Source organism: Pongo pygmaeus, chromosome 9 (genome assembly GCF_028885625.2).
Source record: "Pongo pygmaeus isolate AG05252 chromosome 9, NHGRI_mPonPyg2-v2.0_pri, whole genome shotgun sequence".
Taxonomy (NCBI): Eukaryota; Metazoa; Chordata; class Mammalia; order Primates; family Hominidae; genus Pongo; species Pongo pygmaeus.
The window spans coordinates 24,949,609-24,971,279 of NC_072382.2; the positions used below are offsets into that span (position 1 = coordinate 24,949,609).

Below are 21,671 nucleotides of genomic sequence, written 5' to 3' on the forward strand. Positions count from 1 at the left end.
ATTCAATAGAGGGTAGAAAACCTCATTTTACTTTATTTTATTTTTATTTTATTTTATTTTAGACAGGGTCTCACTCTGTCACCCAGGCTGGAGTGTAGTGGCATGATCTCGGCTCACTACAACCTCTGCCTCCTGGGCTTAAATAATTCTTGTGCCTCAGCCTTCTGAGTAGCTGGAATTACAGGCACACAACACCACATCCGGCTAGTTTTTGTGTTTTTAATAGAGACGAAGTTTCACCGTGTTGCACAGGCTGGTCTCGAACTACTTAACTCAGGCGATCCACCCACCTCGGACTCCCAAAGTCCTGGGATTATAGGCGTGAGCCACCGTGCCTGGCCAGAGTCTTCATTTTTTAATAAGCTTCCATGATGAGGATGAAGTAGTCGATCAGGGGACAGAATTTAGAAAAGACAGCTGATATGGTTCGTATTTGTGTCCCTGCCCAAATCTCATGTTGAATTGTAATTCCCAATGTTGGAGGAGGGGCCTAATGCAAGATGATCAGATCATGATGGCAGATTTCTGCCTTGCTGTTCTCATGATAAGGAGTGAGTTCTTATGAGATCTGGTTGTTTAAAAGTGTGTAGCACCTTCCCCTTCTCTCTCTCTTCCTTCATTTCCCACCATGTGAGAATGAGACTTGCCTGCTTTCCCTTGGCCTTCCGCAATGATTGTAAGTTTCCTGAGGCCCCCCCGCAGCCATGCTTTCTATACAGCCTGTGGAACTATGAGTCAATTAAACCTCTTCTTCTTTATAAATTACCCAGTCTCAGGCAGTTCTTTATAGCAATGTGAGAACGTACTAATACAATAGCTCTAGGCCATTAATTGTTTGAAATGGGGGTATAAATGGAACATGGTGATTCTTCGTAATTACTTTTGCAAGCCTAATGGTGATAAACCTGACTTGTAAAAAGTTAGAGGGAATCCTATGGTTTCTGAAATGAGTGATTACCATTATCATATGTAATATTAGACTATATTCAAAGTTAAAATTATCATGTTTTCTAGAGAGTGTAAAATTATCTATGAAACCAGTCTAAGTTGAAAAAAGATTGAGAAGCAATTAATAAGTAATTAGTTGTTTATCTTTAATATGTCTGGACTGAGAGGAATCCAAGTATAGTGGAAATAATTAGACTTTGAAATAAAAATGGCTTGAGTTCACGTTATGACTCCAACACTTCCTACATATGTGATCATAGACAAATTACTTCACCTCCTTGAATTTGGTTTGCACATTTGTAAAATGAAGAAGACAAGATCTACCTACAGAGGCTGCTGTGAGGATTGTATAAAACTAAGTGATGCCGCAAATGCCAAGAAATTGAATCTTTCTTGTTTATTACTGAACCCCCACCCCAAGCACCATGCTGAGCATGTAATAGGGGCTGAAAACCTCCACCTTCTAATTAATATAATTTAGAGGTAGAAGATTGTACTCTCAGCTATCAAAACAGCGTCAATTTCACTCTGTAATTAAATGTTTTCTCCTCTGGTTTGATGATACCGTAATATATTATTTTTTAATTTCTGTATGTGCTCTGTTAACCACTCACCCATTTATCCATGGAGCATAAACACAGTCAAGTAAATGTTAAAATGTAAACCTCTGTAACACTAAAGAGAATCATGTCACTCATGTTTTCAGCTTAATGTGCACGTTTTTCTGCTTAACAGTGAAATGGGAATTGAAATGAAAATTGCCAAAACAAAATCAATGCTTCTTCCCCTTCGTCTCCACTCTCTGTAAACCATGGTTCAGTGTATACATATCAACTGAACAGTGATATATGTAACTATATATGAGTATATATTATATATATATAAAAATACACACACATACGAATAAAAAAATACTTCAGGGTAATACCATTCTTCAGTAATTGGGAGCAGAAAGCTAACAGAAAATAATTAAAATAATTGCTTCCTTGCTTTTTCCTGCCTTGGAAGTTGACATATCAATATGACTAAAATACTGGGGAAATCCCAGAATGCAAAGAGAAAACACTGACAGTTTTTAACTGGATATGTATATCTGTGTGCATATCTATGTTATTATCTATACAAATACCGTCTATATATTTTGAGTTAGAGATTTAAATACTCTTTAATTACAAGTATTTAATATTGAATAACATTAAGGACAATTGTAGGCCCTAAAAATCTATGTAAATCAGTACTTTTGTGTGTTTTTAGTGGTACTAAACACAAGGTTTCCTTAGATTCTTTAACTTTTAGTTAGGTTAGAGCATTATGGTTAGGTAAGAGTTTTTATGGATTCTATGTTTCCTTCAACCACTTACACATAGTTAACACTCTGAAAACAAATTTTTTTTTTCATATTTGCCACATTTATTTATTTATTTATTTTTTATTATTATTTTGTTTAATTTATTTTTTTAATTATTATTATTATACTTTAGGTTTTATGGTACATGTGCGCAATGTGCAGGTTAGTTACATATGTATACATGTGCCATGCTGGTGCGCTGCACCCACTAACTCGTCATCTAGCATTAGGTATATCTCAAAATGCTATCCCTCCCCCCTCCCCCCACCCCACGACAGTCCCCAGAGTGTGATGTTCCCCTTCCTGTGTCCATGTGTTCTCACTGTTCAATTCCCACCTATGAGTGAGAATATGCGGTGTTTGGTTTTTTGTCCTTGCGATAGTTTACTGAGAATGATGATTTCCAATTTCATCCATGTCCCTACAAAGGACATGAACTCATCATTTTTTATGGCTGCATAGTATTCCATGGTGTATATGTGCCACATTTTCTTAATCCAGTCTATCATTGTTAAAAATAGGGAAAAAAGAATAGTTAATGGCTATAAATCGTTCTCAAAAAAATTGTTCACCTTTTAGTTATGTCATTTGAGTAAATCATGTTATCACCTTATCTCTTTGAGACTTAGTTCCTTTATCTACTTATGTTTACATAAAATAATGAGATCTGTGTTATTCTAATGTTAATCCAGTTCACTTAAAATCATCAGATTTTAATTGAACCATCTCAAGCACTAAACTATGGGTGACAAATATATGGATTAGAAATTCTCTACACACCAGATGCTAAAAACTGTTTGTGTGAGTAGTAAATTAGTAGAAGCATAGAAGATATGAGGAGTGGTGTCTGTTTTAGTATAAGTTACAAAATAGGACAAAAAAAAATCCCCTTTTATTGATCCTGGCACAATGAAACTGCATCTCCTTTTGTGTCTCCAATTATCTCTCTCTCTCTCTCTCTCTCTCTCTCACACACACACACACACACACACACACACAGTTTTTAGCATCTGGTGTGTAGAGAATTTCTAATCTATATATTTGTTACCCATAGTTTAGTGCTTGAGACATTTTTAAGGCTCAACTAAAATCTGATGATTTTAAGTGATCTGGGTTGACATTAGAATAACAGAGATAGCATTATTTTATGTAAACATAAGTAGATAAGGGAACTAAATCCCAATAAGATAAGATGATAACATGATTTACTCAAATGACATAACTAAAAAAAAAAAAAAATCTGAGTGTCAGAGGGGAGTTATCTATACCTGGAATTTATTGGAATCTCAAACTGAACCTTCTAGATCTACATGGTGGCCACCAAAATTGGAGCCCAGGCTTATAGAGGAAAGAGTTTGGGCTTTTGAGTCAGACATGGGTTCTGGGAATCACTGCAGTATTTACTATCTGTAGGATATTGGGTAAGTATCTTAGCCAATTTGATTTCTAGCTTCTTCAACTAGAAAATAGGGCTAACAATATTTCATAGGTGTGTTGGGCAGATTACATAAGCTAATGTACGTATTTTACTATTTTCCTGAGACATCGTAGTAGGTATGCAGAAAAGAAATAGCATTTCTAAATTAAAAGTTCTTTAGGCTTAACAAAGCCATACTATTTAGTAACAAATTCTTCCAATTAGGCTTACTGAGAAGCCTAAAGTTAGAATGCTAGAGACCATTTACCCTGAAATTAAAAAGCATCTTCTATTTCCAAAAGGGTGGGCAGTTCCTCATTCTCAAACTTCCATTCAACTGCCCATTATCTGCCAATTAACATAGGCCCTGGGGGTCAGAGCCCATCTAATCTCCCCGGTTTTACTGCTGCTTACACCCATGATTCCCCAGGTGCGTGCTGAGGCACACTGAGATGCTACACCAAATTCCAGGGACACACTGGGACATTTTAACTTGTTAGGAAAACCAAGTGATACTCCATTTCCGTCAGGCACAGTGTGAATTGCTAGTTTGCTTTACATTCGCTTCAATGCTGTCATATCTTTGGGAAGCTGTTTTCAGCAGTTGCTGGGATAAAAATTAAACCCCATGTTTCAATGTGAAACAGGAAATGAGGAGGGCAGTGTCTGACCTCATTGCAAGCTTTGAAAAGGTGGCCAGTGCCCCACACGTGCATACCTCCTGTTAGCAATCACCACTTGTGGTCATTTAAGAAAGAAGAACATCAATTTTTCTTGGAAATTATATGCATTACTTTTTCAGAGAGCTATAAGTTGTTAAGAAACAAATACTTGTTAAGTTTTTTGGATAAAACTACCTAATAAATGAAACAGTTATGTATTTAACATGATTCTTCAAGTGTAATTTGTGACCTACCCACACCCAAAATCTCCTGGAAAACTTATGAATACTCCTGAAACTTAGTTTCTGAAATCTACTTTATAAATAAATCATCTAGTTATTCTTATATATGTTAACATTGAAAAACCACTCACCTAAATTCACATTTTTGTTCAACATTGCAGGTTATATCGTATTTACTTTGCAGCCAAAACTCTTTTCTTTGAAATACCTGTTTGCATTTTTAGACCTCAGTACCACCTACAGCTGAAGAAATACCACCCGGCCCTGTTTCACCTTTTGTCTTTAAAGCAATAGGAGCCACAGAAAAATAACCAGGAGGCTAAAGGCTGGAAGTCTAGTCCTCCCTGTTATCATTGTTTATGGGAACAGCCAAGTAGTATTGATTTGTCACCTGGTGATGTTAATTACCAGCCAAGCATTCAGATTGTTACTTTTTTCTCAGCTCTCAGCTTGATCCCTGAAGTTTCAGCATGGAGTCGGGAAGCGTTTAATGGAAAGTTAATCAGCCAAATCCTCCCAGTTTAGAAGTTACTCTCTGGCCCTGGCCCATGCTTAGAACACTGGGGTGTCCATGTAAGGTGGGGAAGCAATTATTTACTGAATGCTTCCCAGAGGGCCCCAAAGAGGTAATGACCCTCAACAGGGGCCTTCTGGAGTCCCTTAGAGCCAGTTATTTACCACAGAGAGAATGTCCTGACTCATTATGTTTTTAAAGATTTGTTTATTTTTGTCAAGGAGAGAAGCAAATAAGCAAAGAGGTGCTTGCTTCTGAGGTGCCAACAAGGAGCATTTTTGTTTGTTTTTTAAGTAGCAGCATCCTGTCTGTATTAGAAGATGTGTGTGAGAGAGACTCCGGTAATCTAGATTTGATTTGCATGTTAACTTTTCTGCTTTCAATCAATAACTGCTTAATAAAGTCTCTGGCTAAGCATTCTGAAATTGATTTTCTAAGATAATTTGCATTTAATAATTTGAAGTGCTTTGCACAACAGCCAGTATTTAAGGGGAAGAAACAGAAGGTGGTGTGATTGCCATACAGAGAAGACTCCAGCTGTGTTGTGGATAATGGTGGTCTCTGTTGGAGATGACAGAGTTCACAGGTCAGGATCATCAGGCTACTGGGAGACAGTTTCACATGGTGAGAAGAGTAAAGCTCTGGGGACTACCTGGTCTTGAGTTCCCCCTCTGTTCTCGGACACATCAATTTTCCTCCATTAAACTTAGAATCTTGTATCTATAAATTAGACGTAATACCCACTACACAAGGTGTTGATTCTTTTCTGAATATTCCAAAATATATCCCTATCCCCCATCCCAGATGATTTACCTTCTTTATTGTGGACCACCCTTATTTCTTACTGAGGAATCCTTTGTTTCTGGCCCTCACTTACTTCTTGTAGTTATACCCTTCCTCAATCCATTTTCAATGCTATAACTGAATATAATTTTGTGAAAATTAAAAATGTATATATATAATATTATATATATAATATTTTATATATAATATTATATATATATAATATTTTATATATATATAATATTTTATATATATATATATATATTTGTACTTTCCTGGCTCAAAAGCTTGTAATAGTTCTTCTGTACCTTAGGATTATGGGACTGCTGTGAGTCCAGTCCCTGCCAGCCTAATCTCTCACAGCTCCTCATGTAAGCTCTACCTTCCATCCTCACCAACATTCTGTGACTTTCTCAGGTTTGCCAATCAAACCTCTAAGACAAGCATTCACATTAGCTGTTTTCTGTTTCTGGAAACCTCATCTACTGCTTGTCATCTGAGTATTTGCTTCTCATTATTTTGGGTTCAGAATACAATTACTTCTTTCAAAAATTTTATCTTGTCCATGGAGATTTTAAGTGTTCTTTCATGGACTCCTATATTCTTTTACAGAGAGTTTCTCAATATAATTTCTACGTTAGACCTCCCCAGGCAGCACTGTAATTATCTTTCTTATACTCCGTGAAGTCTGGGACCAGCCCTGTGTTGTGCTTAATAAAAGACAGATTTGGACAGAATTTTTATCTGTAAATAGGGGCTACATTTCAATAAGATTGTTGTATGAAATAAATAAGTTACTAAACGAAACATATCTGGAACAGACACTCAATAAATTTGTTTCCCATATATACTTGCAATGTGGGTTATCAGCTTATGTTTGAGAAATTCATTCACTCATTCAACAAATGTATGAAGTGCCAGCATATATTAGGTACTGTTTCAGGCCCTGAAGACCCGGAAACAAGAAAACACACCTTTCTTCCAAGAGAATCATATAATAGTAGAATGTGTATACACCAGGAGTTTGAGTCTTTGTGGCTGATTTTTGTCAAGTTGTATGAACTACCTTTTGGCATTGAGGAAGCTAAATTTCACAGTTAAATATGGTCCTGAAATTAAAATATCTACTTGGGAACATGGCCACATTATCAGATATGTTGAATCTTCCTGAAAACCCTTTGGACCATGTCTTACCAAATCAATGAGTACAATCAAAATTGGGCTGAGAAACATGTGCGAGTTCTGTCAGGAGAACTGGCCTATCTGTAAAGGTCCCGTGCATCCTGATGGACTCTCTTGTGTTGGGTATATGTTATGCACTGAATATTTGTGTCCCCTCGAAATTCATATATTGAAATCCTAACACCCAATGTGCTGGTATTAGGAGGTGGGGACTTTGGGAGTTAATTCATTAATGAAGGTGGTGCACTAATGAATTAGATTAGGTCCTTATAAGAAGAGACAGGAGAAGATGCTCTTTGTCTCTGCTCGCTGCCATGTGAGGCCACAATGAGAAGATGGACATTTGCAAACAGGAAGCCAGCCTGCAACAGATGCTGGATCTGCTGGCACCTTTATCTTGGACTTCCAGCCTCCACAACTGTGAGAAATTACATTTCTGTTGTTTAAACTACCCAGTCTGTGACTATTTGTTAAAGAAGCTCAAACTAAGACACTATACATTGAGAAATACAAGAAGGAAAAGGAAAACAGAGATGCAATTCTGTTCTTTGGAGGACCATGATCGCTTGTCTGGACCCAGAAAATATTTCCCGTTTGCTACACAGATGCCGTCCCATCCTTCCAGGTGGGTAATGATCACTGATTTTCTTCCTGTGATTCACATTCAGAGAATGGAATTATCACTTAATCCACAAGGTTTAATAACTCCTGGGTACTAGTTACTGTGACAGGGGCTGGAGGTAACTGGTGAATAAGACCACACAGGTTTTTCCTTCATAAAGCTTTCAGTTGAACACAAGACGCTAACATTTTAAAAGATAATTTATATAATATACATTTAACTAAAACTATAATAAATGCAGTGTCAGAAAACTGCAAGATTCTAAGAAAAAACAAAACACACACAATCACAATCTCACGTATTCTGCGTAAAGAAAGACTAATGTGTTTATTTGAGGAACCTCATTTAAGAGGTGAAAGTAAATGTTGGCATTACACTGGCAACAGAAATGTTAGAGACTGGGAGACTATGCAGTAGAGACATTAGAGTCAATGGTTCACAAACTAGAAAAAGCCGGAAGCATTTGAGAAACAAAAAAATAAGGCCAGGGTGTCATAAGGGTTGAGACAAATTAGGAAATTGGTTCAGATGAGGCCAGCAGGAAAGGCAGGAGTCAGCTCATGCTGAGCTAGGTCACGTTCATTTTTTTAGGCACTATGCTAAGTGCTTTATAGACACTACCCAATTTAATTATCGTAGCACCTTGTACATATTAATATCATTCTCTGACGGTTGAAGGAACCAAAATTGGGACAACTAATGTGACTTGTCTGAGGTCTTTCCGCTGGGAAATGAGAGACTGGAATTCAAATCAAAGCCTACCTGACTGTGAAATCTATAATAATAATAATTAATATTAGACTGTATTATACTGCCTCCATGCATATCAGACATTAATGGTTTTCACTTGTTCTCAATTTAGCTCCAAGAAGCCAAGGAAAGAACATACTTTATCCATTCCTCCATCTCACAGACCTTTGCTTTCTCTTCCTTTACCTTATGTGGCTTACTAGAAGGGGCTGCTCTGGAAATGTACAGGAGGGGCATGTCTTCTCTGCCATGGACTTGAATGTCTAGTGCTCCTGAGCCCAAGTGTTCAGGGACAGGATGGGCATTTCACAAGGACACCAGTCCCACCCACCCCCAGAGATACTGCCATCTTTTGGGATTGCAAATTTATGTGTTATGTCTCCCTGAAATGGAATGACTTTGTGTTTTAACACCTCACTGAGGACATTCCATCTGCGTTCCTTTTATATGTTCAAACACAATTTTCTTTTTTCAGAGTTCAAGACTTCAGCAGAAAAAGAATCACCTCATTAAAGGAAAATTGTGCCTTATCCCCACTACTCGAAGACGCAACCATCTCCCTGGTCACAGCCACTTTTTTCCTTTTTTTCTGTAAGTACAGGATCCAACATTTGCACAAATTAAAAAAGCCGCGTCTAAAATAATAATTTCTGTAGGCTCAGCAACACTATTCTTCACTGCATTTGTATTTGAAATTTCAGTCAAACAGTGAATGAACGTCCCCCTTCCCTCTGACACAGCCGCTGCAGATTGTGAATTATGGCTGAATACCAAAGTATTATTTAATGCAGCTGGGAGAGAAAGGTGTGAATGATCGCCCATTACCACTTTATACCCAGAGATCAGTCTCCAAGTTCAAGGCTTTTCTCTTAGCCATTCCAGAAAAAATTACACAGGCCGCTACTAGCTTTTATAACTCCCTTAGGCAATGCTGGAGCCATAAACATGATGAGAATGAAGTCTTGCCATGTGTGTCTAACAGCGCCAAGGAGAGTGGCTAGCTCAGTGCTGACTCAGCCCTTGGCTCATGTTAAAGGTTTAACACATTACCTAGTTGTCTCTTTGGGTATCTCATTCCAGGCAGGGTCAGACTGTGTGTGCATGGTTACTAGTCTCCAGATACATCCTGTTATACAACCGAGCTCTCCTGCTGTCATTCTGAGAGGGAAAGAAAGCTTTGCACTAAGCTCAAATGCCAATGATGTGGGGCTCGTTTCCATGGTCTCTGAGCAAGTAGGTGTCCTCCATAGGCTAAGACTTATATATCTTCCACGCTCAAATTCACCTTTTATGAGGTTCCCATCTCCAATTTGTTATGGCCTTCAATTTAATCATCTACAATCATCTATGATGCCAGCCAGTACCACATGGCCTCACCATCCATAGCTGATTGATCCACAAATGGACACTTGCCCCAAAGAAAGTCAGTCTGCAGGTCCATGGAGGTGAGCTGTAAAGAAAGCTCTGCCCAACCAGTCCAATGGACACTTGGTAGATCAATCCTCTTCCTGGAGGAATTATATCTTGAAATATATAAAGATAGTTTGGAGATTGGTAGAAGGGCCACAAGTAGATGTGCCAAGATATGTAATGAATAGCTTACTTAGGATAATGACAGAGCACCAGAGTGGGCATTGGCAAACTCTTTCTATGCAGGTAAAGAAGAGCCAGTGAGGTCAAAAGATATATATAGAATACAGACTAACCTTTCAGTTGCTAAGCTAGGTTTTTATCTCTTTAACTTTTTACTATACATCCTTTCCTGCTTATTATTTTTATAATTCTGATTATGCATCTTTTCTTGTGATTTTCTTATGATTTTATAGGCTTATAGCTGTGTAACCATCTTCATTTTGATGTGGCCTGGAAGCACAGCTAAGGTCTTATCTTAATTATTTCTACAAGATGCCTACAGTAATTTTGCTGTGAAGCATTTGTTACCATTCAATAAATATTCATTGCTTGGGTAACTCGAGTAACTCTTAATTTTTTGCAACCAAAACAATCTAATTAACCCCAGAAAAAATAAGTGAGAAGATGTAGCCAAACATAACATACCTAGCATAGTGCTTTCACCAAATGGTCTTTAGTATGGAATTTCCATGTGATGTTTTTTCACTTATGACCCACTTTATTTTTCTTGTAACAGCACTCCATTGTATGTGTGTGTGGTGCGGCAGGGGATAAGGGGAATAATCTCTCTCAAGTATAAGAAGGTAAGTGACTCTACTGGCAAATAGGATTTCTCTACTCTTAAATATTTCTAGTGAATCGAGGGACTGAACAAAGCCTGGCACTGGGAAAGACAAACATACAGCTATAAGAAAATCATTATGTGAAACAATACATTATAGCAGAATGATCCCTGACTTAGGAATGGAACGTGGATGATAGGGGGATTAGTAATTCTAGATCCAGCTTGGATTCCTTCTCGTCTCTGTGACTCATCTCACATGGGCAGGCCTCTGGTATAAAGGGAAAAGCTCTCTAATTAGGAGCCCTAGAAGCTCTTCTGTGAGAACACCCTGTAAAAAAAGAGAAAGTGTGAAACAAAATTATTTTCATACTGATGGGGAGGGAGGAGAGCCCTGGAGGCTTAGAAGAGATATATAGTAGCCTAAAAAAAGTCAAAGCCCTGGAGAATTTTGCAATGTATGACCATGAACTGACACCTCTAGGCAGTAGAGCAATAGAGTAGTGTGGGAGGCAGGATGTCATAGACAGAAAAAGATCACCCAAAGATATCAGAACCTAATGGCTAGAAACTGGAAATGCTAATTTATATGTAAAAAGGGTATTTTTTTGAGGTTCTTCAAAAAGTTAAATGTAGAACTACCATGATGATTCAACAACCTCACTTCTAGGTATATAGCCCAAGAGATGGAATTAGTATGTCCGAGAGATATCTGCACTCTCATGTTTATTGCAGTGCTATTTACAAAAACCAACATATATAATCAACCTAAGTGTCTAACAGATCAATGGATAAAGAAAATGTCGTATATATACACAATGGAATACCATTAAGCCATAAAAAAATCCTGTATTTGCGGCAACACGGATGAACTGGAGGATATTATTTTAAGTGAAATGTGCCAGGAACATAGACAAATATCACATGATCTTGCTCATATGTGAAATCAGAAGAAGCTGCTCTCATTGAAGTTGAGAGTAGAATAGTGGTTATCAGAGACTGGGGAGGATGGGGGGAAGAAGGAATAAGGCAAGATTGGCCAAGGAGAACAAGGTTCCAGTGAGATAGGAGGAATAAATTCTGGTGTTTCATTGCAGAGTAGTATGACTGTAGTTTGTGATTATACTGTATTGTGTATTTCAAAATAGCTAGAAGAAAAGATTTTGAATGTTTTCCCAATAAAGAAATGATTAATGTATGAGCTAATAGATACCTTAAACACTCTGGTTTTTACACAATGTATTCATGTATTAAAACATCACACTATACTTTATACATATATACAGTTATTAAATGTCAATTAAAACCAAATTTTTAAAAAGGTACATGAAAAGGTCTTTGATTAATTGGTATGCATATATGGGTGGATAGGGGAAATGAAACCTGGTGTTAGATAGATCAGTTGGATGACAATACTTTATGGTAATGTATTGTACATTTTGAAATAGCTAGAAGAGAATAATTTAAATATTTCTAGCATAAAGACAAACATTTAAGGTAATGGATATCTCAAGTACACTGATTTGACCTTTACAGATGATATGCATGTATTAAATTATCATATGTACCCCAAAACTATATGCATCTGTTATGCATTAACCATTTTTTAAATTTTCACTTTTGTTTTTTATATTTTCTAACTTTTAACCTGAGGGGTACTCGTGCAGATTTGTTACACAGGTAAACTTGTGTCATATGAGTTTGTTGTACAGATAATTTCATCACCCAGGTATTATGCCTAGTACCCATTACTTATTCTTCCTGATCCTCTCCCTCCTTCCATCCTCCACCCTCTGATAGGTCTCAGTGTGTTTTGTTGCCCTCTATGTGTCCATGTATTCTCATCACTTAGCTTCCACTTTTAAGTGAAAACATGCAGTCTTTGTTTTTTTTGTTCCTGTGTTAGTTTGCTAAGGATAATGGCCTCCAGCTCCATCCATATCCCTGCAAAGGACGTGATCTCATTCTTTGTTATGGCTGCATAGTATTCCATGGGTATATGTATCGTATTTTCTTCATCCAGTCTATCATTGATGAGTATTTAGGTTGATTCCATGTCTTTGCTATTGTAAATAGTCTTGCAATGAACATATGCATGCATGTGTCTTTATAATAGAATGATTTTTAAAGAATGGGTCTTTGCAGATGCCTTTAGGTTAAGCACCTTGAGATACAGTGATTATACTGGATTATCCAGGATGACTTTAAATGCAATCTTGAGTGTGAAAGGAAAATGCAGTCTGACCACACAGGCAGAGATTGCAGTGAAGCAGCCACTGACAAATCCACTGGCAGCCACTAGAAGCTGAAAGAGGCTAGGAAACAGCTTCTCCCCTAGCACCTCTGAAGAAGTACAGTCTTACTAATAACTTGATATGACACAGTGAAACTGATTTCAGATTTCTGATGTCCAGAACTATGAAAAAATAAATTTCTGTTGTAAGCCACTAATTTTCTTAGAATGTGTTACATAATTATGTAACAAATAATTATGTAAACATAATACACAGATTACATACATCTGTTATGTATAAACATAACACAACAACTCTAGGAAACTACTAAAACAGAGGGGAACAACCAGAAAGGCAGATAGAATAGGTGGTAGACACTAATGCTAAAGGTTCAACTTTCTGCCCATCCAGGGGACTTTATGCAGCAAAGGGACCTTGGCTTAGACAGAATGGTACAAACTTCCTAATTCTTGGTCTTATTTGAGATTTTCTACTAGTCAAGCAAATACAGCTTTGAGCATAAATATGGGAGAGTTTCTATAAATAAGGTAACAGTTAAAGTACTTTGAGCAATAATGGAACAGTGGGCTATTATTCTTATGTCGCCTTCCTAAATTTGGGAGCCTTTAGTTGTTGTTGTTCTTGTTTTTGTTTTAATGATGAGTTCATTGATATACAAAAGATTTGTTGATTAGGAAGCAGCTAAAAAAAAAAGTAACTTTGTGGAGGCTTTCCTAGTGGTCTCTGGCATTTCCCAGGTTAGATGAATAGGATTTCTGAAGGTGAAGCCTGCTCAAATGTGCCCGGTTCTTTTATGCCCTGGCTTTTTTCCTCCATGCTGCTCTCCAAGGCTGCTACTCTTGGCTCTCAAGTCTGCGGTTGGCTACTCCTATTCACTCTTTCTGACTCAGTTTAAAACTTGCCTCTTCAGATTGGCCACCCAATCTAAATTAGGACTTTCTTATTCAACTCTGTCACTGAACTATGTTCTACTCCTTCAGCATTGGAACAAAGGACTGTGTGCATTTATAGATGAGACTATTTGCTTGCTGTCTGTCCTCTACTCTGTGCATTTTATGACTCATCTCTCTCCAGTGCATCAATAGAAGTCATTGGTGATGGGATTTGTCTGGTGCTTTGGAATCCCAGTGATTTGTAAAGGAGAGCCAAGTTTTACATACACTCAGAAGTAAGCTTCACATTTTTATTTATTATCTTTCAACATAACTCATTTATAGTCTAGCTTATTATGGAAATAGAATAAGATATTTTGGAAGGCAGTGACTATAATTTCATCCACCTATTAGAACCACTCTCTTCAGCCCTCAGGCTGCTGGGTTATAGCAGCCAGCTCATGGTCTTTATGACAGGAGTTCCCTATGACTTATCCTTTCAATCCTTACTCCAAGGCAATCACCCGAAAATCTCTGTTTTGTACCCAACTTTTAATTGGAAATGCTCTGCGAAGTCATATTATCTGCAAAAATGTTTCCTGCCCACAATAAAGACTGCTTTCTACATTGCTAAGCAAGAGTCTTTAGTATTTTTGGTGCCTAAAAAAGTGGCTGGCACAGATAAGGAGATCTGTAAATGACTACGAAAAAAGAAAATCAGCTCTCACGTTTATATAGAACTTCCCAGTTTGCAAAGGACTTCTAAAATCCTTTGCTCACATAAACCTTAGAAGAGGCAGGACACAATCTTTATTCCTTCCTTTGGTTTGTAAGACATTTATTCTCTTGCCCTCTTGGCACTTAAATGTGCTGTCTGGTTGCTCTCCTCCTGTTTTCCTGTAGATAACCTTGCCCTCTAGCTTGTGGGATACGTGTCAGATTCATAGTCTCTTAAAGTTAAAAGGAGCCTTAAAATCAGTGCAACTGCTTCGTTTTACACAAAGGGCAGGTAGGTGGCTTGGAGAAGAGGAGTTAGTTAATGGTGAAAACAAAACTGGAGACATTCTTTTATCTTATGCTGCCCCTCTAAAATCTTTTTATCCCCTTAACAATATCCTATAGATATTTATCAGTAAGTACTGTTGAAGACAACATGCCTTTCATCCAGCTGGGTCCCAGACTTCAAAAATCAAGTGATTCCCAAATTCAGGCCCTTTTAACCTGATCATTCTATCTCTCCAACCTATTACCTTAGATGTTTATATCTGCCTTCTTATAAACTCCTCTTCTCTTCCCAGGTAACTTCTAAAATTTTTGATGTTGTACTCATAATTAATGATTGGTTTTCATTATTATTTCCAGAGAATGAGTCCAAAGGGATATATTAGGAGTGGTGAGGGGAAAAGCGGACACAGCCTAGCTAGTATAATCAATATAAATTGTGACAGCTACTGATATTGCCAATGTCTCAATCATATCATGCACATTCTGCTGCTGCTGGGGATGAAGACATCTAACATCCCCAGCATTTGATCTGTGTTGATCAGCATTTGATCCGTGTTGAAAAATACCTTCTAATTTACAAAATGAATGACTTTCCCTTGCTACTGGAATATGACCTATTACGATATATCTGACTGAGCCACAGCTTCCCAAGCTGGAAACCCTGGAGAAAATTTAGCAAAGGTTTTTCTAAACCTAGAGAGTAATAAAAGGATGGTTATTGGGTTTGAGGAAGTCTACCTAAGTGTGGTTAAAGTAAACCATATTACTACTTCCTAAGGCAAAAGACTGGTCTAAAAATTAAAATTAAAATTAAAAGCGAACTTTTTATCTCCCTTTGAACCTATCAATTTATTTGACCTATATCTCTCATTTTCTTTACCCACAAAATACTGAATAATAATTATCTTGAAAAGCTGCTGAGAGGATTAAATGAGACGAATAAAAACATTGTAGTGTGATGTACAGAGTATAATGAATGATTAAGAAAAGCAGCTCACCCTCCCTTGCCCTAGTACATTTCCTTTGCTTCCTCTTTCTCCCTTCTGTGATTGTATTAAAATGGTCTGGAAAACAGTAATGTATCTGCCTGGGGAGGACTCCCAGCATGACGGCTGGGACGCAGAAAGAATCAGAATCACTAAAGCAACACACATATAGCCGAGGGAGGCAGAAGGCAAAGGCTTCTTTGCAGGCTTTAGGCTTCTGTTTAAAGTTGCAAAGACAGCTATTCCCCAGTGAACCCTCAAGCCAGGAAACTAGGTGATGCTCTGCGAAGTGATTTTCTCTCATACCTGCTCTAATGTATTGATGCCTTCTCAATACCTAGAACATGTATTCTCAGCAGGTGAACAGGAATTTTCATGTATTTCAACCACAGGAATAAATGGATATCCAAAACTCACTTACTGTGTAAGGAACAGCAACACCAAAGAAAAAACACACAACAACCAGAAGTAATGTTCAAGGTAGCCATAAATAAATGATGGAAAGCTTTACCTTTAATTAAATTATTTATCCTTAGAAGGACTCAAGGCATATGAAACAATAACAGTTTTCTAAGAATAAGAAATAGTCGAAATATTGTAAATTAAAAATAAGGACATCAAAGTTTGAAAGACTTTAGTGCTCTTCTTTAGTGAAGAGCATTAAAAAATGATAAATTATTGCTGAGACCATTTGAAGAATGCCTAGAATATAGAAAGCAGAAGGGATCTGGCTAATGGAGCAACAGAGGTGTGTAGACAACTTACATCTTGTATCATGTCTGGGACAAGATGACTTGGAGATAAAAGCAGCTTCCCCTGGGTTCCCCTTTGAGAACCATGGAGACACGTAAGCGCAAATTTACTGTGAGAAACAAGCTTCCTACACAGAATGTAAAGCTCTCCAGTGGATCACACCTAGAGTTGATATTGAAACTAGAGAGACCAACTACCCAGCCTAAGGCAACCCCTGGACACTCAAAACAAAACCAGCAAAGGAAGGAAAATGGGAATTGGTCAGCTGACCCTGGACTAACTTGGTTAAGTGTCTCTAAAGTGAGAGAGTCCTGGACAACTTTGGAGTAGATTTAGGTGACGATTTCAATAACACCAGAAAATTGGCATATTAATGCATTTTAAACACCTCTCTCCTTTTCTTAAAATAATTGGGCATCAACAGGGCCACATGTAGAAACAAATACGAACAAATTACAAAATATACTAGTTACATAAGCCACATAATCTCATGGGAAGGTTATGAAAGAGAATAGCCAAAAAGTTCTGCTAATTTGGCAACAAGTTGCCAGTCATTGCTGATGGTGGTAAAAATTAGTGGTGGCCTTATTTTGAGGATCAACCAAAAAGGCACAGTATGCATGAAATCAAAGACACATACAAAGAATGTGCCTTACAGTAATATTGCAAATAGCTTATTGACTATCATTAGGGAATTGTTAAAGTGACAATAAACAAGTAAACATATGCAGCAGGGGTGGTGTTTCTAATTAGTTAAATCCAGTTGTTTCTTGGCTATGGAACAATATTCTATATTTGCCCCCTCTTTTCCGACTCCAAGGAGTACAAGTTTGCCATCCTTCCATTTAGAGGGGCTTACAGTTGTCCAGAGTGTTGAAGACTTTTTCACAGGGGAGGATATATGAGCAATTCACAATTCATTTTCTTTCTAATCATCTGAATCTTTCTTGCCGGCTCTTGGGTCTGTGACCTCTCCAGTGTTTTTCTCAGCAGATGTAAGGGGAGAAGAAAAGGGGCCTTCGAGGTACCACTGAAAGATCAGAAGGAAGAAAATTACACAAAAAATGCATGGATCAATAGTTCAAAGTATAGCTTAGCCATGATATTAAATACAGATATAATATGAGAAAGTGGTAATTGTCCATTTTATTTTTTAAGAAATTATTGCCGATATCTATAATTGCTGCTGAGCCTTATGTGTGTATTCTCTAACCAGCCACTTTAATGAATTGCCATTAATAGGAAATTTCTTGGATCTCAGTGTACAAACACTTCAATCTGCAAATAGAGCTTCATCAATTTCCTTCTTTCCAATGTCTCTTAAATTGTGGCTATTCTTCTTTAGCATATAATGTAAAAATCCTACAGTTTCACGATTCAGTATAATTTTGGATTTTCGCTCATAATCTCTTTTCTTTCCTGAAACTTCTCACAGACCCCTTACCCACTTGTTCTTAGCTGATGACCTTCCTTCCTATTACTTTGAGAAAAATAGGGACCATCTGACTGGTGTGACCTTGTTTTACCTTCATCACATCTACAAATGCACCTACATCTTTATCCATATTTTCTCATTAAAATGACAGAACCGTGCTCCTCTCTAAGGTCAATAAATCCATTAGTATACTGGATCCCAGTGTATTTTCTTTGAGCAAGTAAATTGCCTCTGCAGAAAACTCATTCATTCATTTTCTCTTTTACTGTTTTATTCTCCTTGCCCTTCTCTCTCTCCATAAATTGCTACCACCAACAAAACATGGTCTAGTATCATTCCTGTTGAAAACAAAGCAAAACCTCATTTAAGAACATATCTTGCCTTAATTTTTGCCCTTTTTCTGTCCTTTTCTGCCTCTTTAACCCATTTCATTCTGGCCCCCTCTCCCACTATTCTACCAAACTCATGTCACAGTCACCAATGACCTGGATGTTATCAAGACTAAGGAACAATCCTGAGTCTTAGACTTACTTAACGCATCAACATATTCAGCATGCTTCAGCTTTTTGAAACAATTTTCATTTTGGTTTTGTTAACCCTCTTGTTGCAACTCTTACATTTATTTACTCCATCTTCCCCACTCAATCTCTTAAGTGTGTAGAACATCGGGGTCAAGTTTGGGATCCTCCTCCTTCCCTTTCTCTGTCATATCTATTTGGATGTCCAAATTGTTTCCCATGGTTTTAAATACTGCTTATATTTGGCTGGGCACACTGACTCATGCCTGTAATCCCAACACTTTGGGAGGCTGAGGTGGGTGGATCACTTGAGGTCAGGGGTATGAAAACAACCCGGTTAACATGGCAAAACCCCATCTCTGCTAAAAATGCAAATAGAATTAGCTGGCCATTGTGGCACGCACCTGTAATCCTAGCTACTAAGGATGAGCTGAGATCATGCCATTGCACTTCAGCCTGGGAGACAGAGCAAGACTCCATCTCAAAAAAAAAAAAAAAAACCCAATTTTTTAGTGACTCCCAAATGCCTTACCTCATGTTATGACTTCTCCCCTGAGCTTGCATATTCATGTTCATGTAAGCAACTATCTCCCTGCTGTTACTGAAACTGATCTGTGGCCCCTGCTTCTCCTAAAAATCACACTCTGTCTTGCGTATCACCAAACAATATCATTATTTCTCCAGTTGCTTAAGCCAAAAATGTAATAGAGAGTCTTGATGCTTTCCTTCCACACAATTTGCAAGCTCTATCATTTCTGTCTTCAAAATATCTCAAATCTATCCACTTTCCCCCACCTCCATCTCCACTCGCCACACCAAGGCACAATCATGTTAAGCATAAACTACTATAGCACTGATTTCTAAATACTGATTTCTCTGCTTCTACTCTTGTCTCTGCTCAATTCCATTTGTCACACAGCAGGGAACTCTTTTAAAAATGGAAATCGTATTCTGCCATCTTCCCACTTAAACTTTAACACTGCTTTCCACTGCACTTAGAATAAAATCCAATCTCTCATCAATACTTGGTGTCTGTTTGCCCCTCTGATGTTATTGTGCTTTGCCTTTCCTTTGCTCACACACTCAACTACTCTGTTTCCTTCGTTGTGGTTCTAAGCTCTTTTCAACTTTAATATCTCAGCTTTCATCAGTTCCCCTAATGCTTATCTCCAGGCTTTCCTTGCGGCTGGATGCTCTTTATTCCTCAGGTTTTAGCTAAAATGCCACTTTGTTAAGGCTCCTTCCTTGACCACTCTATCTAAGAGCTTTCTTTCCCCTCATGTTTTTAATCATTCTGTGTATTTATTTTCCCTACTCTACACGCACATCTAGAATGTAAGTTCCCTAAAAGTAGGGACTTCTATGTTTTCTAAAACTCACTATATTTTGACCACACATATAGGAAATAAAATAGTATAGATATTAACATATTTATTGAATTAATAAACATATTTAAAAAGATTATTTTAACATGTTTAAAAAATACCCCACTATTTATTATTCTTATAATATATGTATCTTTTATTTAAAATAATTTTTGAGCTTTTAAAAAACACCTTTCTGGAAGAAATTGAGATATGATTAAGTTCTTTAATTCTTGGCACCTACCAACCACATTATGTCTTAAGTAAACAGATTTCTTGATATCAAACCATCCTTCATTCTCAGCTTCTCCATTATTTGTTTAAGTTGTGTTAATGTTTTAATTCTTTGTGGTGTTCTTTTTGGTGATACTCTATTTAAGGTTTTCATGTAGAGACAATGAGATTATTTATAGCCAATAATTTGTAGTTTCGTATAGTTATCTTATCTCTAGAGCAGGAGTTCTCCACTGGGTGAAATTTTGTCTCCCAGGTGACATTTGATAATGTTTAGAAAAAATTGTATGCTGTCCTAAACTAGGGGAGAGAAGTATTACTAGCATCCTGTAGGTAGAGGCCAGAGATGCTGCTAAAATCTCACAATGCACAGGACAAATGCCCATAATGTAAAATTATCTGGCCCTCAATGTCATTAGAGCTATGGTTGAGAAACCCTTCTCTAGAGGTTATTATATCTCCAAACTTTGCCCTCTACATCTATGTGGCGTGTAAAAGCCTCCAGCCCTGGCAGACACCCAGGTTTGGCCCAAAAAGAGCTGTTCTTGACAGAAACATCAACTGGGAAATATAGCAATAAATTAAAGCCCTCCAGGCAGGGATTAATGTGACTTCAGATCTCCAGGTCTGCATTTGAGCCAACTGAATACAGTTTGTATATCTACATCCAGGATACACAGTTTCTTTTTAGTATGTCCCATGCCTGTTAAAATAACCTAGGAGAGATACTGCTGAAGGGTTTAGTTTCTGATTAGTTTCTCATCTTTTCTTCCCTGATCTTTTCTGCTTCAAAATCTTAATTTCAAGGAAAATCTTAATTTCTAGTCAATGCAGCACATAAAATACTAATATAGTTCTAGCATATTAAATTCATCCTATCCATTTGCTTTGGTTAGCTATTTATTTTATAATTAAGCTCTGTTGTAATATCTTTAAAAATATTGATTAATTTATATCAAAATCACTCTGAAGAGATACTACCATAATATCAATTTAACCTCTGAAGAACCTGCGACAAAAGTCTTACAACTTAGTAGACCACCAGTGCAATGTGGCTCAAGATTTTATACTTCTCATCACTCTGCTATCTTACCATTCTAAGAAAAAAACTAATTAAGCTAATAGAATAAAAACTAAACTTATTAACATGGGCGTTTAGGAGGAGAAATTGTTTGGTTATGATTGCTCTGTTTTTCTATGTATTTTCCTCATATTCAAATACTCATTTGAAAAAAATGTGCCAAGTACTTAATGTTTTAGAAAGATAAAACAATCAGGGGTAAAAAATTAAAAATTTTAAAAATCTACTCATTCACTCAATGTTTAAATGTAAAACATGAATAAATATTGCTTTTTTTTCAAAGCAGCTCAGCTGCAGAGCCACTGTTATAAGTACTCAGAAAGACAATAAGCGCTACTATTTACCATTTGAAGATTCTGGTATCTGTCAGCTCTTATGCCTGCCAACTACACTATATGCATTCATTTAAATTGCACATGCAGTCCTAAATATTTGAGAAATCATTTTTATGTCCAGTTTAGAGACAAGGAATCTGAGATTATAAGAGGTAAATTGACTTGCCCACA

The 21,671-nt window shown here is 37.2% G+C and overlaps 1 long non-coding RNA gene across 1 annotated transcript in view; it reads left to right on the top strand.

Annotated features, from left to right (window-relative positions):
• The window catches only part of LOC129007114 (uncharacterized), a 66,926-nt gene that overhangs the window by 5,409 nt on the left and 39,846 nt on the right, over nt 1-21,671 (top strand). The window contains exons 2-4 of the long non-coding RNA XR_008492238.1: nt 7,651-7,721; nt 8,944-9,059; nt 10,618-10,684. This is a non-coding gene — a long non-coding RNA (uncharacterized LOC129007114). The remainder of the gene's footprint in view (nt 1-7,650; nt 7,722-8,943; nt 9,060-10,617; nt 10,685-21,671) is intronic.